Source organism: Antedon mediterranea, chromosome 6 (genome assembly GCF_964355755.1).
Source record: "Antedon mediterranea chromosome 6, ecAntMedi1.1, whole genome shotgun sequence".
Lineage (NCBI taxonomy): Eukaryota > Metazoa > Echinodermata > Crinoidea > Comatulida > Antedonidae > Antedon > Antedon mediterranea.
In genome coordinates this window covers 20,248,210-20,267,387 of record NC_092675.1, presented here as the reverse complement: position 1 = coordinate 20,267,387, position 19,178 = coordinate 20,248,210, and the positions used below count along the sequence as shown (strand labels likewise).

Below are 19,178 nucleotides of genomic sequence, written 5' to 3'. Positions count from 1 at the left end.
AAGAAGTGATTACACAACTGCGATACGATACTTTCTACAGTAGGCCTAGGATTCTAAGTCAATTCATGTGATTGCCTTCGCGCACTCTTCTTCACACACACACCACTATGCAAAATGTGTCGAGTCGAGGCTAATCGACAGCTAGGCAAGACATTACACTAAGTAGTAATTCATTGGACATAGCCCAAAGAAAGCTTAGAGCCACAAGAATAAAGAATGTGTATAATTTGTGTGCTGTATTTTTTTAATTCTGCTATTTTATTATCAAACAATTTGCATGTACTCAAAGGAACTTTAAAAATGCGCGTATATGAACACATGAGATGGGAAGACTAGACCCACGAGAATAAAAAATGTATTTTTATGTAAGGATTATTGTTTAATTTTTCTGACTTTACTCGGACTGTGTCATACCTAACACACACGCCACACACACCCACACAGACTACTATAATAGACATGGGCTTTAGAGACTAATAATTAGGCCTAATAGTATTAATAGAAACTATAATTTTTAACACGTTATTCTATTAAAAAACACCATAAACTAAAGGCTGATTATTTCGACAATCCACACAAAACGCAGCTATTCTTCTATGGAATCGCACGCCGCAACAACAGCGGAGATAGGCCTAGAATCGTACCGCAATACGCTTGGGTGCACACGGAACAAGAAAATTTAACTGATGAATTATTCATGTTTATTTTGTGACGTTTCATGAGGGGGTCCCCAACTTATGTACGAAAAAAAAAATCGCGGCCGGCCTAGCCTGGTGATCTGATCCCCCCAAAAAATACTTGTTTTCAATCAGTATTAATATTATTATTTTATTTTTCATTTATTATTTGATTTATTAGGCTCAATAGGTGCCTAGCTAGGCTACTAGTAGGCCTAGATTATTATAAATAATAATAGCAAATACTGTAATATTAATTAATAAAATACAGCTTCCATTTGACATTAAAAATTTTTTTAAATAATATTTATTATTTTTTCTGACACTTTCAGGAATCGTTGATGATGCAGAGTTCTTTGTCTTTGTGACTTCAAACTGAGAGTGAACTGGATAAAAAGATGACACCGGTACCTACCGACATTGTCATACCCAAACTATAATTTAATTATTTAAAACAAAATATTGAATTACAAATATATGTATGTTGGAGAGGATTTAGATGAATTACAATACAAATATTTATGTTGTACCTACTACACTATACTCTGTAAATTATGTTATTGTCATGTGGTAGACCTTAAAAATTGAATATTTATTGTATGTTAGGCCTATTTTATATTTTATTAATACTGTATTAGTTTAATATTTAAACATTGTCATTGATAATGTCAATATCCTTCCTTCTTTGGTCAGCGTTGATAATTTAAATTATGCTGTACTGTAGCCTCAAATATTAATGCCAGATTGGGAAAAATAATGCCAAATCCCCAAAATGTGGAGGTATATTCAGAGTGTCATTTCGACGATCGAACATTCTCTACTTCTACAGAGCGCCATTTATGCCTTTATTTACTTCCGAAATAGAAATAGTACTACGGTAACTGGTTCAGTGGATCAAATTTAGCACCAGTGGAGCACAGTGATATAAAATAGAAATAAGTCACTAAGTTGATTGGTGGAATGTTTGTGAATATTTGAAGACGTTTGTCATGTGACACGTCTTCATAACGAGGCTGTCATTCATAGGCGTATAATAATACGTACGCAGTGACGGTGTGCGTTTATACACATCAACAAGTGTATACGTACGGACGGTGCTTTATTTAACGTCAATTTAAACTATTATTGGTTGAAGGTTCTTTGTAAATTCTTTTATTAATGACATATTTGGATATTTTTAAAATAATTTATATAATCTATTTTTTACTTGTTTTTTAGTTTTAAACTTATGTGTTAGAGAAAAGATATTAGTTAAATTGTTGTTTTTTTAAGTTTCTAATTGTGTTATATATTATTTCTATTTTATTTTTGTTTTGTTTTGAGGAGCCTATTCACCACAAGCTTTGCTTTCTTTTAGGCTCCTCCACTGTATATTTATATAGTTGTAAAGTGAAATAAATAAATGAAATGAAATGAAATGACATTGAATGTGTAGGCCGATCGGATTGGTTTGTGAATATTTTACTGTGATTGTCATGTGACACGTCTTCATAACCAGGCTGTCATCACAATGTGTACGCAATGGCATCGTGAGAATGTGTGTATACGCTTAAACTACCTACTACATACAGAAAATGTGTAATATTTTATATTATACAATTATTACAGGTTTCAGGTGATGTATTATTTCTTAGAATGACTTCCAAGGAATTGTAATAAAAGTTTTTACGAGATAAGAAAAAGATGAGAATTGATGAATTATTATTTTAAAAGTATTTTTACATCGATTAAGCATATTTGAATACCTACCGGTATGGTGCCATCCATATTCGACAATACAGTGTCACTATCTCTCTTTTAAAAAAAAACCAATATTCATAAAAAAAAAATATCCGTCGAGGTTCGAACCCCAGCCGATAGCACTCAAAACTGAGCATTACCCGTTACGCCACCAAGTACATGACTGAAAAGCTGATAAAAGTCTATTTATACGTGTATTACGTAATTGATAAAATGATCAGTAATTTAGCTCAGTCGTCTGAGCGTCGTGTTAACACACGTATGTCGGGGGTTCGTTTTTCACAAAGCGATATATTTCCGCGAATCGAACATCCTATGAACTCTGATGTTAGGTACGTCGGTATGTCATTTTTTCGTGTCAAAAAGCACAATAGATGAAAATATTTATACGCATTGCGTTCTCGCGAAATAAAACATTTGCCTAGTGGACAATACACTTTGAATAAAACTTTTAATAGGTGTGTTTTTCCATTTCCAATACGTTAATGTCATGTTTTTTGGAAACGTTACTTCGTTTTATGTGTATCAACAAATGCAACAGTATGGAGGCCTACAAGAATATTAATTCTGTTTTTCAGTTCGATAATTTTATCATTAATTAATTTCATAGTTATAGCTTTAGTCTGTTTCAATTAAGTTAAAACGGCGAAGAAGAAAAAAAGAAGAAATGTAGGTCTATGGTTTAAAAAAAAGACTCACTGGTAGGCCTACAGTATACCCACTCGATCACATTCATAAATTTGATGCCATTATGATATTGTGCATATCGCAGATGATCGAACAACATTTTAAGGCGAACAGCAATGCGGAATAAATACACAAAAAAAACTTTACAAATAAGTACCGTACAAGCTTAGTTCCTATTTGAACGCAAGGTGTGACATAGGCGTAACGGGATTGTGAATTGACCAATCACAAGCGACAATTCGGATGATCCATCGCGACGTGATTGGTCAAATTACTGGCGGTGCGCTTACGTCCAAAAATAGGAACCGAGTTATATGACTTGCGGACTAGGAATACATCGTCTAACTTTGAATTTATTCGTCGTAATTGTAAAACATAATGTGCTGCATGATCATTCAGATTTTTAGACACGCTTGCTACCCCTGAAATTTGGCCTAGATTTTAGTCCTCGTGGGGTTCTACTGTGACGTCGGTTTTCTCTTGCTACATTTTCTGGGCATATTCACTTCAATTGTAATAGCGTCTTGAGCACTTTTAGTGGATAAGTGCGCTATATAAATTGTTATGTTATATTATTATATTATATTACAATAGGACCAATGTTGTACTTGATGAATATTCAAGTAACGTCAACATAGGTAAGCAGAATCAAGGTAACCACTATCACTGATGAAGACAAGTTAGATGACAAGAATATAGAGGCCGTTTCTTTATTTTGTTCGCACTAAAGATTCAGTGTATTTTAAATTCTACTTGCCAAAATGTTAGAGTGTCGACTAGAGACCACCACCGCTAAAATTAAGTGTCGTGGTGGTCCGTGTTCACGTACGGATTTTGTTTGAGAATCGAATTATTTTCTATTAGACGACGAATATTCAGTACAAGTCAAATATTAAAACGCATCATTAAGCATAATATTCTAAGCCTATTCTACAAGTTTGACACACCCTGCTGGCCACGGAAATGAGTTTTCTTTAACCGTTTTAAGTTTACGTGAATGTGTTGAAAAGTCGGCTTTTGTGAGATAAAGTGTCTTTCTCTATAAATTAACTAAAGGAATAGAAAACACTGCAGAATTGATCATAATTTCCCCAGGCACTTGCTAAATATCATGTATTTAGTGGAGTTTCGTTGTCGATTTAGCAGTTTTAAAAATTAACCCTAGGGCCTATCGACTCGAGAGAAGAAGATACCGCGAGTGCATTACACCGGATACTTCGCAGCATTAATAATAACAAATATTTATTGCGACTAGCTAGTTACATCGGAAATTCGTGGGTTTTGCGGGGGAAGGGGTTGGGTTGATGTAAAAATATAAAATGCAAAGGCTACGATGAAAGACGTTCACAAAAGCATTAAAATTAAAGTAACTCCAGGGATAAAATTTATAAAATATAAACTTTAAATAACCCCACTTTATTATTCGTCAGCGGTAAAGAACAACGCGCATCGTCGTGAAATAATCCCCCCTTAAAAAAATGCCCGGAATTACCCTTTAAGACAATCCAATCTAGTGATGATGTTGCGGTGTGTCGCAATTCTGCGTTGAGCAGGGACAGCTACCTGTTAACCACTTGAGAACCCATGTACACCACTTCAGAACCCCTTTACAAACTTAGACGACGAAGAAATGATCAGTGCTTTATATAAAACACGTTCCATTTATCCAATATAGTAAAAAGCCGTCTGAATGTCGCAATAGGCATATTACACCAGATGCGAGTACCGTGGTAGCCTATATCAATTTCTTTCGGAAAAATGTCATCCATAGGTCTACATTGATTTACTATAGGTAGATCGCCCAAATGTAGTTAAACTGAGCTTCCCTTATGATACCCCGATGGTATTGGCGCGTGTGATAGCAAAAAATATGTACTATTTGTAAAACGAACAGCTAAAAGAGTGGAAAATTTAGATTGGATCAAAGATGGCAGATAATTAATTCATTTAGATGTATAGTATTAAAACCCTTCCCAGTGCAATTCCGTTTTTTAATCGTGGTGGATGCGCAAAATGTATAAGTTTGTGTAACGAACAAAGTGCAAACTTTCCTATTTTTACATTCGTCCACGCCACTACACAAGTGACGTAGTTTTAATTACATTATTTATTACTACGTATTTGTTTTTTAGATTAAATTCGAACAAAAAACCCACACTGCATGTGTGCTTTATACTTTTTTAACTTCCCCCCCGCTTTTTTTTTTCTTAAAACAATCATTTCTTACCATATGTTACCCAAGTACTTGCTGCTACTATTCATGTTTGCGTATTCAGAAATATTACAGTAAACAATATATCCATCTCTTTAAGAATAAACGAACGATTTCACAAAGATTGTTATTATTTGGATTAAATCCTGATAAGTCACATGAAAGGACCCTAACGGAAAAAAGCTCCTAATCTTCCTTATAGGCTATTTTGAATATTTTCTATAAATGTATTTTTGTAATGAGTTTATGTAATGTTATAATTTTGTACGTGGCCTATTTTTAAAATGATTTTTCAAATTAATTCAACCAAGCATACCTTCCAATATAAGGGCGTGTATTGAAAAAATTTATAATAAATGTGTTTAAAAAAATATTTTTATAATTAAGTTTCCAGAATGTACAGTATGCCTCAACAACTGAAAAAGCCTATCGATATTTAAAGTACTAATATACAGGGTGTATGTAATTATTATTATGTGTTTATTTGCATTAGGACAGCAATTAAGAAACAGTATTATTTTTTACCTGATATTAAGAATGTTTTATTGTGTTGTCTACACTAAATATATCGTTGTGATTATCCTAAATTAATTTGACTCTCTAAATATCTCTCCTTCAAAATAAAAGAAAAACAATTTATATTTATTTTTAAAAAAAATCCGTAGAGAGTCGTTAAACCCCAGCTATTAGAGTTGAGAGAATTCAAACGATAGTTACTAGAGCACTATCTGTTATGCAACAATGTACATGAGTAATAAAGGGTGACGATAGTATAGTCTTATACGTCATAAATTTGCATATTCATGACGTAATTTTGAAGAAACGAATCTAGTTTTAGCCTTGCGATAAACCAGAGGGCCGGATAGCTCAGTCGGCAGAGCGTCGTGTTGAATCGATCCCTTGTCGGTCGGTGGAATAGAGTTAAAGCTATGCGAGCTTCTGTGTTTAGGGTTCACAGATTTAAACGTCCCCCTTTCCACCACACATCATAAGGCGATAACATCAAAGCATTTGATGTCGTGGTACCACAGATAACCATATCGTGCTAGGGAGCACACCATAATTTTGTTTTTGTTTGTGGCTTCCCGCTTCCTTTCAATCTCCTAAATTTTATTTTTGGCACCCTCAATTTTAGGAATACTTAAGTTATGTCAGAAATATAAATAGAAATGTGTTAAGATTCCGATGCCTAGTCTCTCTATTTGTTTAAATACATATGCAATTGTAATAAATAATTTCCAAAAAGTTTTTAAAAAGTGTTACTACATATCTTACAATAATTTCTTAAATTTCAAGACTTGGATTGGTTGAGTTCGCATACTTAAAGTAATCATGGAGAAAAAGCTCAGCTTAACTTACCGTACGTACAATGACAACATATACCACAAAACATGGTTTTTTAGTGGAGTCTCACAGAATATTCACAAAATAAAAATAGATGACCTTCTTTATAATAATGGTGCTTTTTTTTCCTAAAAGATTTGAAGGATGAAGGTATATCGAGAAAACCCCACAATATAATAATTCAAGGTACTGTATATTTATTCATAAACACATCATACAATATCTTTATGTTGAATTCAACAAACATATATAAAATATGCAACAAATATAAAATTTTAACGATCACAGCTCAAAAAACTTATTTTTAAACAGAAAATAAAACATCAAAAGAAAAAAAAACAATTACAAAAAAGTTCTCTAAAGCTATGTCTACACGTTTTAGTCTCATAACGTTTGATAGTGTAGACAGAGCTGATAAGATATATTAGTTAGGCCTATACTATAATATTCAATGATATTGAAAATATAAAACAATTAAAGAGAAAAAAGATCACAAAACTTAATTATCAATGAACAATTCCATCCCACAATGTTTAAGATGTCTCTCCTGTGTGCACTCTCAAATTTCTTCTCCTGCCATTATGATTTTTTGATTTTTTTCCTGTGTGCACTCTCATTTGAGCTTTTAAGTGCCAATTCTGTTTGAATTTCTTCCCACAATGTTCACATTCATATGGTGTCTCTTCTGTGTGTATTCTCAAATGTCTTCTCAAATACCATTTCTGCTTGAATTTCTTTCCACAATGTTTACACTCATATGGTGTCTCTCCTGTGTGTATTCTCATATGGTTTTTCAGATTGTCATTCTGATGGAATTTCTTCCCACAATGTTCACATTCATATGGTTTCTCTCCTGTGTGTATTCTCATATGTCTTTTCAAATTACTTTTATATTTAAATTTCTTCCCACAATGTTCACATTCATATGGTGTCTCTTCTGTGTGTATTCGCAAATGGCTTCTAAAATTCCCTTTATATTTAAATTTCTTTCCACAATCACATTTATATGGTGTCTCTGCTGTGTGTATTCGCAAATGGCTTCTCAAAATCCCATTCTGGTTGAATTTCTTTCCACAATGTTCACATTCATATGGTGTCTTTCCTGTGTGTATTCGCAAATGGCTTCCCAAATTCCCTTTATGTTTAAATTTCTTCTTACAATGTTCACATTCATATGGTGTCTCTCCTGTGTGTATTCGCAAATGGCTTCTCAAATTCCCTTTATGTTTAAATTTCTTCTTTGTTCACATTCATATGGTGTCTCTTCTGTGTGCATTCTCAAATGTTTTTTCAGATCATCATTGTCTTTGAATTTCTTTCCACAATGTTCACATTCATATGGTGTCTCTTCTGTGTGTATTCGCAAATGGCTTCTCAAATTCCCTTTATGTTTAAATTTCTTCCCACAATGTTCACATTCATATGGTGTCTTTTCTGTGTGAAATTTCAAATGTTTTTTCAGATCATCATTGTCTTTGAATCTCTTCCCACACTGTTCACATTCATATGGTGTCTCTTCTGTGTGCATTCTCAAATGTTTTTTTAAATCATCATTCTGGTTGAATTTCGTCCCACAATGTTCACATTCATATGGTGTCTCTTCTGTGTGCATTCTCAAATGTTTTTTCAAATTGTCATTCTGGTTGAATTTCGTCCCACAATGTTCACATTCATATGGTGTCTCTTCTTTGTGCATTTTCAAATGTTTTTTCAAATCGTCATTCCGGTTGAATTTCTTCCCACAATGTTCACATTCATATGGTGTCTTTTCTGTGTGTATTCTCAAATGTTTTTTCAAATTGTCATTCCGGTTGAATTTCTTCCCACAATGTTCACATTCATATGGTTTCTCTCCTGTGTGTATTCTCATATGTTTTTTCAGATCGTCATTCTGGTTGAATTTCTTCCCACAATGTTCACATTCATATGATTTCTCTCCTGTGTGTATTCTCATATGTCTTTTCAGATCGTCATTCCGGTTGAATTTCTTCCCAGAATGTTCACATTCATATGGTTTCTCTCCTGTGTGTATTCTCAAATGTTTTTTCAAATCGTCATTCCGGTTGAATTTCTTCCCACAATGTTCACATTCATATGGTATCTCTCCTGTGTGTTTTCTCAAATGAATTTTCAAATTCCCAATCTGGTTGAATTTCTTCCCACAATGTTCACATTCATATGGTTTCTCTCCTGTGTGTATACTCATATGTCTTTTCAAACTCCCAATATGGTTGAATTTCTTCCCACAATGTTAACATTCATATGGTGTCTCTCCTGTGTGTATTCTGAAATGAATTTTTAAACTCCCAATACGGTTGAATTTCTTCCCACAATGTTCACATTCATATGGTTTCTCTCCTGTGTGTATTCTCATATGTTTTTTCAGATCGTCATTCTGGTTGAATTTCTTCCCACAATGTTCACATTCATATGGTTTCTCTCCTCTGTGTATTCTCAAATGAATTTTCAAATTCCCAATCTAGTTGAATTTCTTCCCACAATGTTCACATTCATATGGTTTCTCTCCTGTGTGTATTCTCAAATGAATTTTCAAATTCCCAATCTGGTTGAATTTCTTCCCACAATGTTCACATTCATATGGTTTCTCTCCTGTGTGTATTCTCATATGTTTTTGCAGATCGTCATTCCGGTTGAATTTCTTCCAACAATGTTCACATTCATATGGTTTCTCTCCTGTGTGTATTCTCATATGTCTTTTCAGATCGTCATTCCGGTTGAATTTCTTCCCACAATGTTCACATTCATATGGTTTCTCTCCTGTGTGTATTCTCAAATGAATTTTCAAATTCCCAATCTGGTTGAATTTTTTCCCACTATGGTCACATTAAAATGGTGTCTCTCCTGTGTGTATTCTCAAATGTTTTTTTCAGATCGTCATTCTGGTTGAATTTCATCCCACAATGTTCACATTCATATGGTGTCTCTTCTTTGTGTATTCTCAAATGTTTTTTTCAGATCGTCATTCTGGTTGAATTTCATCCCACAATGTTCACATTCATATGGTGTCTCTCCTGTTTGTATTCGCAAATGAATTTTCAAACTCCTAAACTGGTTGAATTTCTTTCCACAATGTTAACATTCATATGGTGTCTCTCCTGTGTGTATTCTCAAATGTCTTCTCAAATTCCCAATGTGGTTAAATTTCTTTCCACAATGTTCACATTCAAATGGTGTCTCTCCTGTGTGTATTCTCATGTCTTTTCAAATTACTTTTATATTTAAATTTCTTCCCACAATGTTCACATTCATATGGTGTCTCTCCTGTGTGTATTCGCAAATGACTTCTCAAATTTCCTTTATGTTTAAATTTCTTCTTACAATGTTCACATTCATATGGTGTCTCTCCTGTGTGTATTCTTAAATGAGTTTTCAAACTCCCAATCTGGTTGAATTTCTTTCCACAATGTTTACACTCATATGGTGTCTCTCCTGTGTGTATTCTCATATGGTTTTTAAGATTGTCATTCTGATGGAATTTCTTCCCACAATGTTCACATTCATATGGTTTCTCTCCTGTGTGTATTCTCATATGTCTTTTCAAATTACTTTTATATTTAAATTTCTTCCCACATTGTTCACATTCATATGGTGTATCTTCTGTGTGTATTCGCAAATGGCTTCTAAAATTCCCTTTATATTTAAATTTCTTTCCACAATCACATTTATATGGTGTCTCTGCTGTGTGTATTCGCAAATGGCTTCTCAAAATCCTATTCTGGTTGAATTTCTTTCCACAATGTTCACATTCATATGGTGTCTCTCCTGTGTGTATTCGCAAATGGCTTCCCAAATTCCCTTTATGTTTAAATTTCTTCTTACAATGTTCACATTCATATGGTTTCTCTCCTGTGTGTATTCGCAAATGGCTTCTCAAATTCCCTTTATGTTTAAATTTCTTCTTACAATGTTCACATTCATATGGTTTCTCTCCTGTGTGTATTCGCAAATGGCTTCTCAAATTCCCTTTATGTTTAACTTTCTTCTTACAATGTTCACATTCATATGGTGTCTCTTCTGTGTGCATTCTCCAATGTTTTTTCAAATTCCCAATCTGGTTGAATTTCTTCCCACAATGTTCACATTCATATGGTTTCTCTCCTGTGTGTATTCTCATATGTCTTTTCAAACTCCCAATATGGTTGAATTTCTTCCCACAATGTTCACATTCATATGGTGTCTCTCCTGTGTGTATTCTGAAATGAATTTTTAAACTCCCAATACGGTTGAATTTCTTCCCACAATGTTCACATTCATATGGTTTCTCTCCTGTGTGTATTCTCATATGTCTTCTCAAAATCCCATTCTGGTTGAATTTCTTTCCACAATGTTCACATTCATATGGTGTCTCTCCTGTGTGTATTCGCAAATGGCTTCCCAAATTCCCTTTATGTTTAAATTTCTTCTTACAATGTTCACATTCATATGGTGTCTCTTCTGTGTGCATTCGCAAATGGCTTCTCAAATTCACTTTATGTTTAAATTTCTTCTTACAATGTTCACATTCATATGGTGTCTCTTCTGTGTGCATTCTCCAATGTTTTTTCAGATCATCATTGTCTTTGAATTTCTTCCCACAATGTTCACATTCATATGGTGTCTCTCCTGTGTGTATTCGCAAATGGCTTCTCAAATTCCCTTTATGTTTAAATTTCTTCCCACAATGTTCACATTCATATGGTGTCTCTTCTGTGTGCATTTTCAAATGTTTTTTCAGATCATCATTGTCTTTGAATCTCTTCCCACAATGTTCACATTCATATGGTGTCTCTTCTGTGTGCATTCTCAAGTGTTTTTTCAAATCATCATTCTGGTTGAATTTCGTCCCACAATGTTCACATTCATATGGTGTCTCTTCTTTGTGCATTCTCAAATGTTTTTTCAAATCGTCATTCTGGTTGAATTTCTTCCCACAATGTTCACATTCATATGGTGTCTCTTCTCTGTGCATTCTCATATGTTTTTTCAAATCGTCATTCCGGTTGAATTTCTTCCCACAATGTTCACATTCATATCGTGTCTCTTCTGTGTGCATTCTCATATGTTTTTTCAAATCGTCATTCCGGTTAAATTTCTTCCCACAATGTTCACATTCATATGGTGTCTCTTCTTTGTGCATTTTCAAATGTTTTTTCAAATCGTCATTCCGGTTGAATTTCTTCCTACAATGTTCACATTCATATGGTGTCTTTTCTGTGTGTATTCTCAAATGTTTTTTCAAATTGTCATTCCGGTTGAATTTCTTCCCACAATGTTCACATTCATATGGTTTCTCTCCTGTGTGTATTCTCATATGTTTTTTCAGATCGTCATTCTGGTTGAATTTCTTCCCACAATGTTCACATTCATATGATTTCTCTCCTGTGTGTATTCTCATATGTCTTTTCAGATCGTCATTCCGGTTGAATTTCTTCCCAGAATGTTCACATTCATATGGTTTCTCTCCTGTGTGTATTCTCAAATGTTTTTTCAAATCGTCATTCCGGTTGAATTTCTTCCCACAATGTTCACATTCATATGGTTTCTCTCCTGTGTGTATTCTCATATGTTTTTTCAGATCGTCATTCTGGTTGAATTTCTTCCCACAATGTTCACATTCATATGGTTTCTCTCCTCTGTGTATTCTCAAATGAATTTTCAAATTCCCAATCTAGTTGAATTTCTTCCCACAATGTTCACATTCATATGGTTTCTCTCCTGTGTGTATTCTCAAATGAATTTTCAAATTCCCAATCTGGTTGAATTTCTTCCCACAATGTTCACATTCATATGGTTTCTCTCCTGTGTGTATTCTCATATGTTTTTTCAGATCATCATTCCGGTTGAATTTCTTCCAACAATGTTCACATTCATATGGTTTCTCTCCTGTGTGTATTCTCATATGTCTTTTCAGATCGTCATTCCGGTTGAATTTCTTCCCACAATGTTCACATTCATATGGTTTCTCTCCTGTGTGTATTCTCAAATGAATTTTCAAATTCCCAATCTGGTTGAATTTTTTCCCACTATGGTCACATTAAAATAGTGTCTCTCCTGTGTGTATTCTCAAATGTTTTTTTCAGATCGTCATTCTGGTTGAATTTCATCCCACAATGTTCACATTCATATGGTGTCTCTTCTTTGTGTATTTTCAAATGTTTTTTTCAGATCGTCATTCTGGTTGAATTTCATCCCACAATGTTCACATTCATATGGTGTCTCTCCTGTTTGTATTCGCAAATGAATTTTCAAACTCCTAAACTGGTTGAATTTCTTTCCACAATGTTAACATTCATATGGTGTCTCTCCTGTGTGTATTCTCAAATGTCTTCTCAAATTCCCAATGTGGTTAAATTTCTTTCCACAATGTTCACATTCAAATGGTGTCTCTCCTGTGTGTATTCTCATGTCTTTTCAAATTACTTTTATATTTAAATTTCTTCCCACAATGTTCACATTCATATGGTGTCTCTCCTGTGTGTATTCGCAAATGACTTCTCAAATTTCCTTTATGTTTAAATTTCTTCTTACAATGTTCACATTCATATGGTGTCTCTCCTGTGTGTATTCTTAAATGAGTTTTCAAACTCCCAATCTGGTTGAATTTCTTTCCACAATGTTTACACTCATATGGTGTCTCTCCTGTGTGTATTCTCATATGGTTTTTCAGATTGTCATTCTGATGGAATTTCTTCCCACAATGTTCACATTCATATGGTTTCTCTCCTGTGTGTATTCTCATATGTCTTTTCAAATTACTTTTATATTTAAATTTCTTCCCACATTGTTCACATTCATATGGTGTCTCTTCTGTGTGTATTCGCAAATGGCTTCTAAAATTCCCTTTATATTTAAATTTCTTTCCACAATCACATTTATATGGTGTCTCTGCTGTGTGTATTCGCAAATGGCTTCTCAAAATCCTATTCTGGTTGAATTTCTTTCCACAATGTTCACATTCATATGGTGTCTCTCCTGTGTGTATTCGCAAATGGCTTCCCAAATTCCCTTTATGTTTAAATTTCTTCTTACAATGTTCACATTCATATGGTTTCTCTCCTGTGTGTATTCGCAAATGGCTTCTCAAATTCCCTTTATGTTTAAATTTCTTCTTACAATGTTCACATTCATATGGTTTCTCTCCTGTGTGTATTCGCAAATGGCTTCTCAAATTCCCTTTATGTTTAAATTTCTTCTTACAATGTTCACATTCATATGGTGTCTCTTCTGTGTGCATTCTCCAATGTTTTTTCAAATTCCCAATCTGGTTGAATTTCTTCCCACAATGTTCACATTCATATGGTTTCTCTCCTGTGTGTATTCTCATATGTCTTTTCAAACTCCCAATATGGTTGAATTTCTTCCCACAATGTTCACATTCATATGGTGTCTCTCCTGTGTGTATTCTGAAATGAATTTTTAAACTCCCAATACGGTTGAATTTCTTCCCACAATGTTCACATTCATATGGTTTCTCTCCTGTGTGTATTCTCATATGTCTTCTCAAAATCCCATTCTGGTTGAATTTCTTTCCACAATGTTCACATTCATATGGTGTCTCTCCTGTGTGTATTCGCAAATGGCTTCCCAAATTCCCTTTATGTTTAAATTTCTTCTTACAATGTTCACATTCATATGGTGTCTCTTCTGTGTGCATTCGCAAATGGCTTCTCAAATTCACTTTATGTTTAAATTTCTTCTTACAATGTTCACATTCATATGGTGTCTCTTCTGTGTGCATTCTCCAATGTTTTTTCAGATCATCATTGTCTTTGAATTTCTTCCCACAATGTTCACATTCATATGGTGTCTCTCCTGTGTGTATTCGCAAATGGCTTCTCAAATTCCCTTTATGTTTAAATTTCTTCCCACAATGTTCACATTCATATGGTGTCTCTTCTGTGTGCATTTTCAAATGTTTTTTCAGATCATCATTGTCTTTGAATCTCTTCCCACAATGTTCACATTCATATGGTGTCTCTTCTGTGTGCATTCTCAAGTGTTTTTTCAAATCATCATTCTGGTTGAATTTCGTCCCACAATGTTCACATTCATATGGTGTCTCTTCTTTGTGCATTCTCAAATGTTTTTTCAAATCGTCATTCTGGTTGAATTTCTTCCCACAATGTTCACATTCATATGGTGTCTCTTCTCTGTGCATTCTCATATGTTTTTTCAAATCGTCATTCCGGTTGAATTTCTTCCCACAATGTTCACATTCATATCGTGTCTCTTCTGTGTGCATTCTCATATGTTTTTTCAAATCGTCATTCCGGTTAAATTTCTTCCCACAATGTTCACATTCATATGGTGTCTCTTCTTTGTGCATTTTTAAATGTTTTTTCAGATCGTCATTCTGGTTGAATTTCTTCCCACAATGTTCACATTCATATGGTTTCTCTCCTGTGTGTATTCTCATACGTTTTTTCAAACTGTCATTCTGGTTGAATTTCTTCCCACAATGTTCACATTCATATGGTTTCTCTCCTGTGTGCATTCTCAAATTTTTTTTCAGATCATCATTGTCTTTGAATTTCTTCCCACAATGTTCACATTCATATGGTTTCTCTCCTGTGTGTATTCTCATACGTTTTTTCAAACTGTCATTCTGGTTGAATTTCTTCCCACAATGTTCACATTCATATGGTTTCTCTCCTGTGTGCATTCTCAAATGTTTTTTCAGATCATCATTGTGGTTGAATTTCTTCCCACAATGTTCACATTCATATGGTTTCTCTCCTGTGTGCATTCTCAAATGTTTTTTCAGATCATCATTGTCTTTGAATTTCTTCCCACAATGTTCACATTCATAAAGTGTCTCTTCTGTGTGCATTTTCAAATGTTTTTTTAAATCGTCATTCTGGTTGAATTTCTTCCCACAATGTTCACATTCATATGGTGTCTCTTCTCTGTGCATTCTCATATGTTTTTTCAAATCGTCATTCCGGTTGAATTTCTTCCCACAATGTTCACATTCATATCGTGTCTCTTCTGTGTGCATTCTCATATGTTTTTTCAAATCGTCATTCCGGTTAAATTTCTTCCCACAATGTTCACATTCATATGGTGTCTCTTCTTTGTGCATTTTTAAATGTTTTTTCAGATCGTCATTCTGGTTGAATTTCTTCCCACAATGTTCACATTCATATGGTTTCTCTCCTGTGTGCATTCTCATATGTTTTTTCAAACTGTCATTCCGGTTGAATTTCTTCCCACAATGTTCACATTCATATGGTTTCTCTCCTGTGTGCATTCTCATATGTTTTTTCAAACTGTCATTCCGGTTGAATTTCTTCCCACAATGTTCACATTCATATCGTGTCTCTCCTGTGTGTATTCTCATATGTTTTTTCAGATCGTCATTCTGGTTGAATTTTTTCCCACAATGTTCACATTCATATGGTGTCTCTTCTGTGTGTATTCTCATATGTTTTTTCAGATCGTCATTCTGGTTGAATTTCTTCCCACAATGTTCACATTCATATGGTTTCTCTCCTGTGTGTATTCTCATATGTCTTTTCAGATCGTCATTTTGGTTGAATTTCTTCCTACAGTGTTCACATTCATATGGTGTCTTTTCTGTGTGCATTTTCAAATGTTTTTTCAAATCGTCATTCTGGTTGAATTTCTTTCCACAATGTACACATTCATATGGCGTCTCCTCTGTGTACTCTCCCAAATGTCTGCTCCATCCACTATTTAAATCTAGACAAAGTCTGACAACGTTCACTTGACATTGAAGAAATTTAAACTCTTGGTGTGTTTGAAGTTTATCTCCACAATGTTCACATTTGTATAAATTCATTATTCACAGATGGCATAAGTACTGTAAGCCTGACTTGCCCCGGTTTTCCACCGCTGGGTATTGGTACACTTTCAAGAAGTCACTGAAAAAAAAGAAATTACCCACCATTCATAAAAAAAATCACTGAAATTAAAATTGTGTACAAAATTATATCGTAAATAAAAACATCATTTGAAAGTATAGTTTGAATTTACAGTAGGAGTCTAGGACAAATAACAACTCAAATCAAGTTGATCCAGAATTAAGTAACCCGAATTGTACCTGGGACGCAGAAATTCAGGCCGGTTTAAACAACGTAAAAAGTCAACCCGGTCGCTGAACCACACGGGTAAAGGGCCCGTCTGCACGGTTCCAGTCTGGCGCTGGCAAAGCCAATGTTTCATTTTTACGCGGCCATGCGCATATCGATTGGCGCATAGCCATGTGGAGCATAGTGAAAACGAAACATTGCCGTTCGATTCGCCGAACCAGAACCATGCCAGAACAGGTGTGAAAGGCCCCTAAGTGATGCGCAATGTATTCCGCATCAAGTCAACCTGGAACGAACTTATGTACTTGCGTATTGTGAACTTATGTACTGATTAATTATAAAGCAAAGGAATATTTATTTTCTGTCGTTTACTTATTCTTGACATTTGTTACTTTATATTGAGCTTTATTATATTACTAGATTACGAAGTTTGATTAGATAATTGTTTAATTATTATTAACGGAAAGTATAAAGACATACGCAACACTGCAACCCTTATACATTGACTGTTAATGAGGTACCGGTTCTCCCTACTAAAATAATTATACAAAACACTGTAACAGTATGCCATTCATTCAGGTTCAACTACTAGTCCTAACCTACTAGTCCTAACCTACTAGTCCTAACCTACTAGTCCTAACCTACTAGTCCTAACCTACTAGTCCTAACCTACTAGTCCTAACCTACTAGTCCTAACCTACTAGTCCTAACCTACTAGTCCTAACCTACTAGTCCTAACCTACTAGTCCAAAATAATTTATGTCCCTTATAATCTGATTGGCCACACCATTACATTGTGTTTGTGACACTGTACATGCTGTTCTGTATGTTAATAATACAAACTAAATCATTACATAAACCTACATGGTTAAATCATAATTGTATAACAAGAAAATTGTAATATTGATTTTTACTTACACTACAGTTAACAAATTACAAAATTGAGTTTTGGTAATGTTAATTTTAAAGAAACTCTGCAGAAAAGACTATGATGTTCATAGCACTGATGTTATAATAGAAGTGAATTGTAGAGATTAAGATAACTTGATACATGATATCTGTCTTTGTTTACATACCTATGCCCAATATTTATGAGGTGAGTACAAGACCTTGCATATTTAATATAGCTGTAGAACCTCATATTACACTACACTAAAACATAGTCAATTGACTATGACTAAAACAAAAATTAAAACTGGAAAACTATACAATATCAATAATAAAAGGAAGAGAACACTTTCACATAGCTTGGCAGTGTAAAAAAAAGGGGTATTAATTAGATCAGACAGAGTGGAAAATACATAGATATTGTGCTTGGGTATATGTGTAATAATGACTTCATGGAATAACTCTCAGGCTAAAAGAACTTTTGTTTATAGATCAACTAAACTATGGAATTCTCTACCAAATAACATAAAATCAGAACTCCATAATATGTCTTTGGCAACTTTTAAATCTTCACTATAGAAAACATATATGTATTAACCTTTTGCCTTCACAATTGTAAATAGTTTTATATCGGTTTTCTTTCTTTTTGTTTTTCTTTTATATTTTATTTTTGTTGTAAATATGTTTACTGAACCACTTTGGAAATCAGTACATTTGTATTGAAAGTGTATTTCAGTTTAAAGACCCCTTCCCTGCAATTTTGGACGTTTTTTGGAAAATAATACATATATATCACTTTAAAAACATTAAACCATGTCATTCCTTGTCTTAAATGTACGTTTTATGGTAAATTATGATAAAAAGTGAGAAACAATGCACTACCTAAGTAGCTCGCGGCGATCGACCTCTCGTGGACGGTCTTAGGCCTAGCCTAGCCTTAGTTCTGTAGGCCTAGCTGGTAAACATCGGTAACGTACGAACATCGTACGCTAGCTATATACCTAGCCTGACGTTGTATAGTTGCTGCATTAATTGTCTTTCTATTTTTGCCAGACTCCGTTGATACAAATTGGGGAAAACCCGGTATTTTTGCTGAAAAGTTAGGAGTCTTCCATTTGTTTTGGCCTCACGATCGATCGAAAAGTGGGCGAATTACAGGTGAAAAACAAAAATATCAATCCGCGCGCAATGCATTTTGGGATTTATAGCGGGCCGCTATAATTATTAGAATCGACTTATTTTTCACATTTTAAACCTTTTAAAGACAAAGTTATCGCAATAGGACCATATAGTATTATTTTTACATTAAATATAGTTTGTGATCTTAAATTAGATCTAAAAAACGTAGGGAAGGGGGCTTTAAAGAAAGAACAAATAAAATAAATAAATGTGTTTGAGTATCTCTGTTTTGAATGAACAGTGATAAGACATTTCTTTATACATAAGAGAATCTGATGTTTCAACCTCGTCTTTGGTTGATGCGCATGCATCGCTTAAAGCGATATACCCGTCTGGAAAGTTTGACATCAAGTATAGGCCTATACATTTTATTCCTTCAAAGAAACATTATTTCCTATA

The 19,178-nt window shown here is 34.1% G+C and overlaps 1 pseudogene; it reads right to left on the bottom strand.

The window, feature by feature from the left end:
- Positions 1-7,769: 7,769 nt before the first annotated feature.
- On the bottom strand, positions 7,770-16,462 carry LOC140052467 (uncharacterized; annotated as a pseudogene).
- Between the last annotated feature and the right edge of the window lie 2,716 nt (positions 16,463-19,178).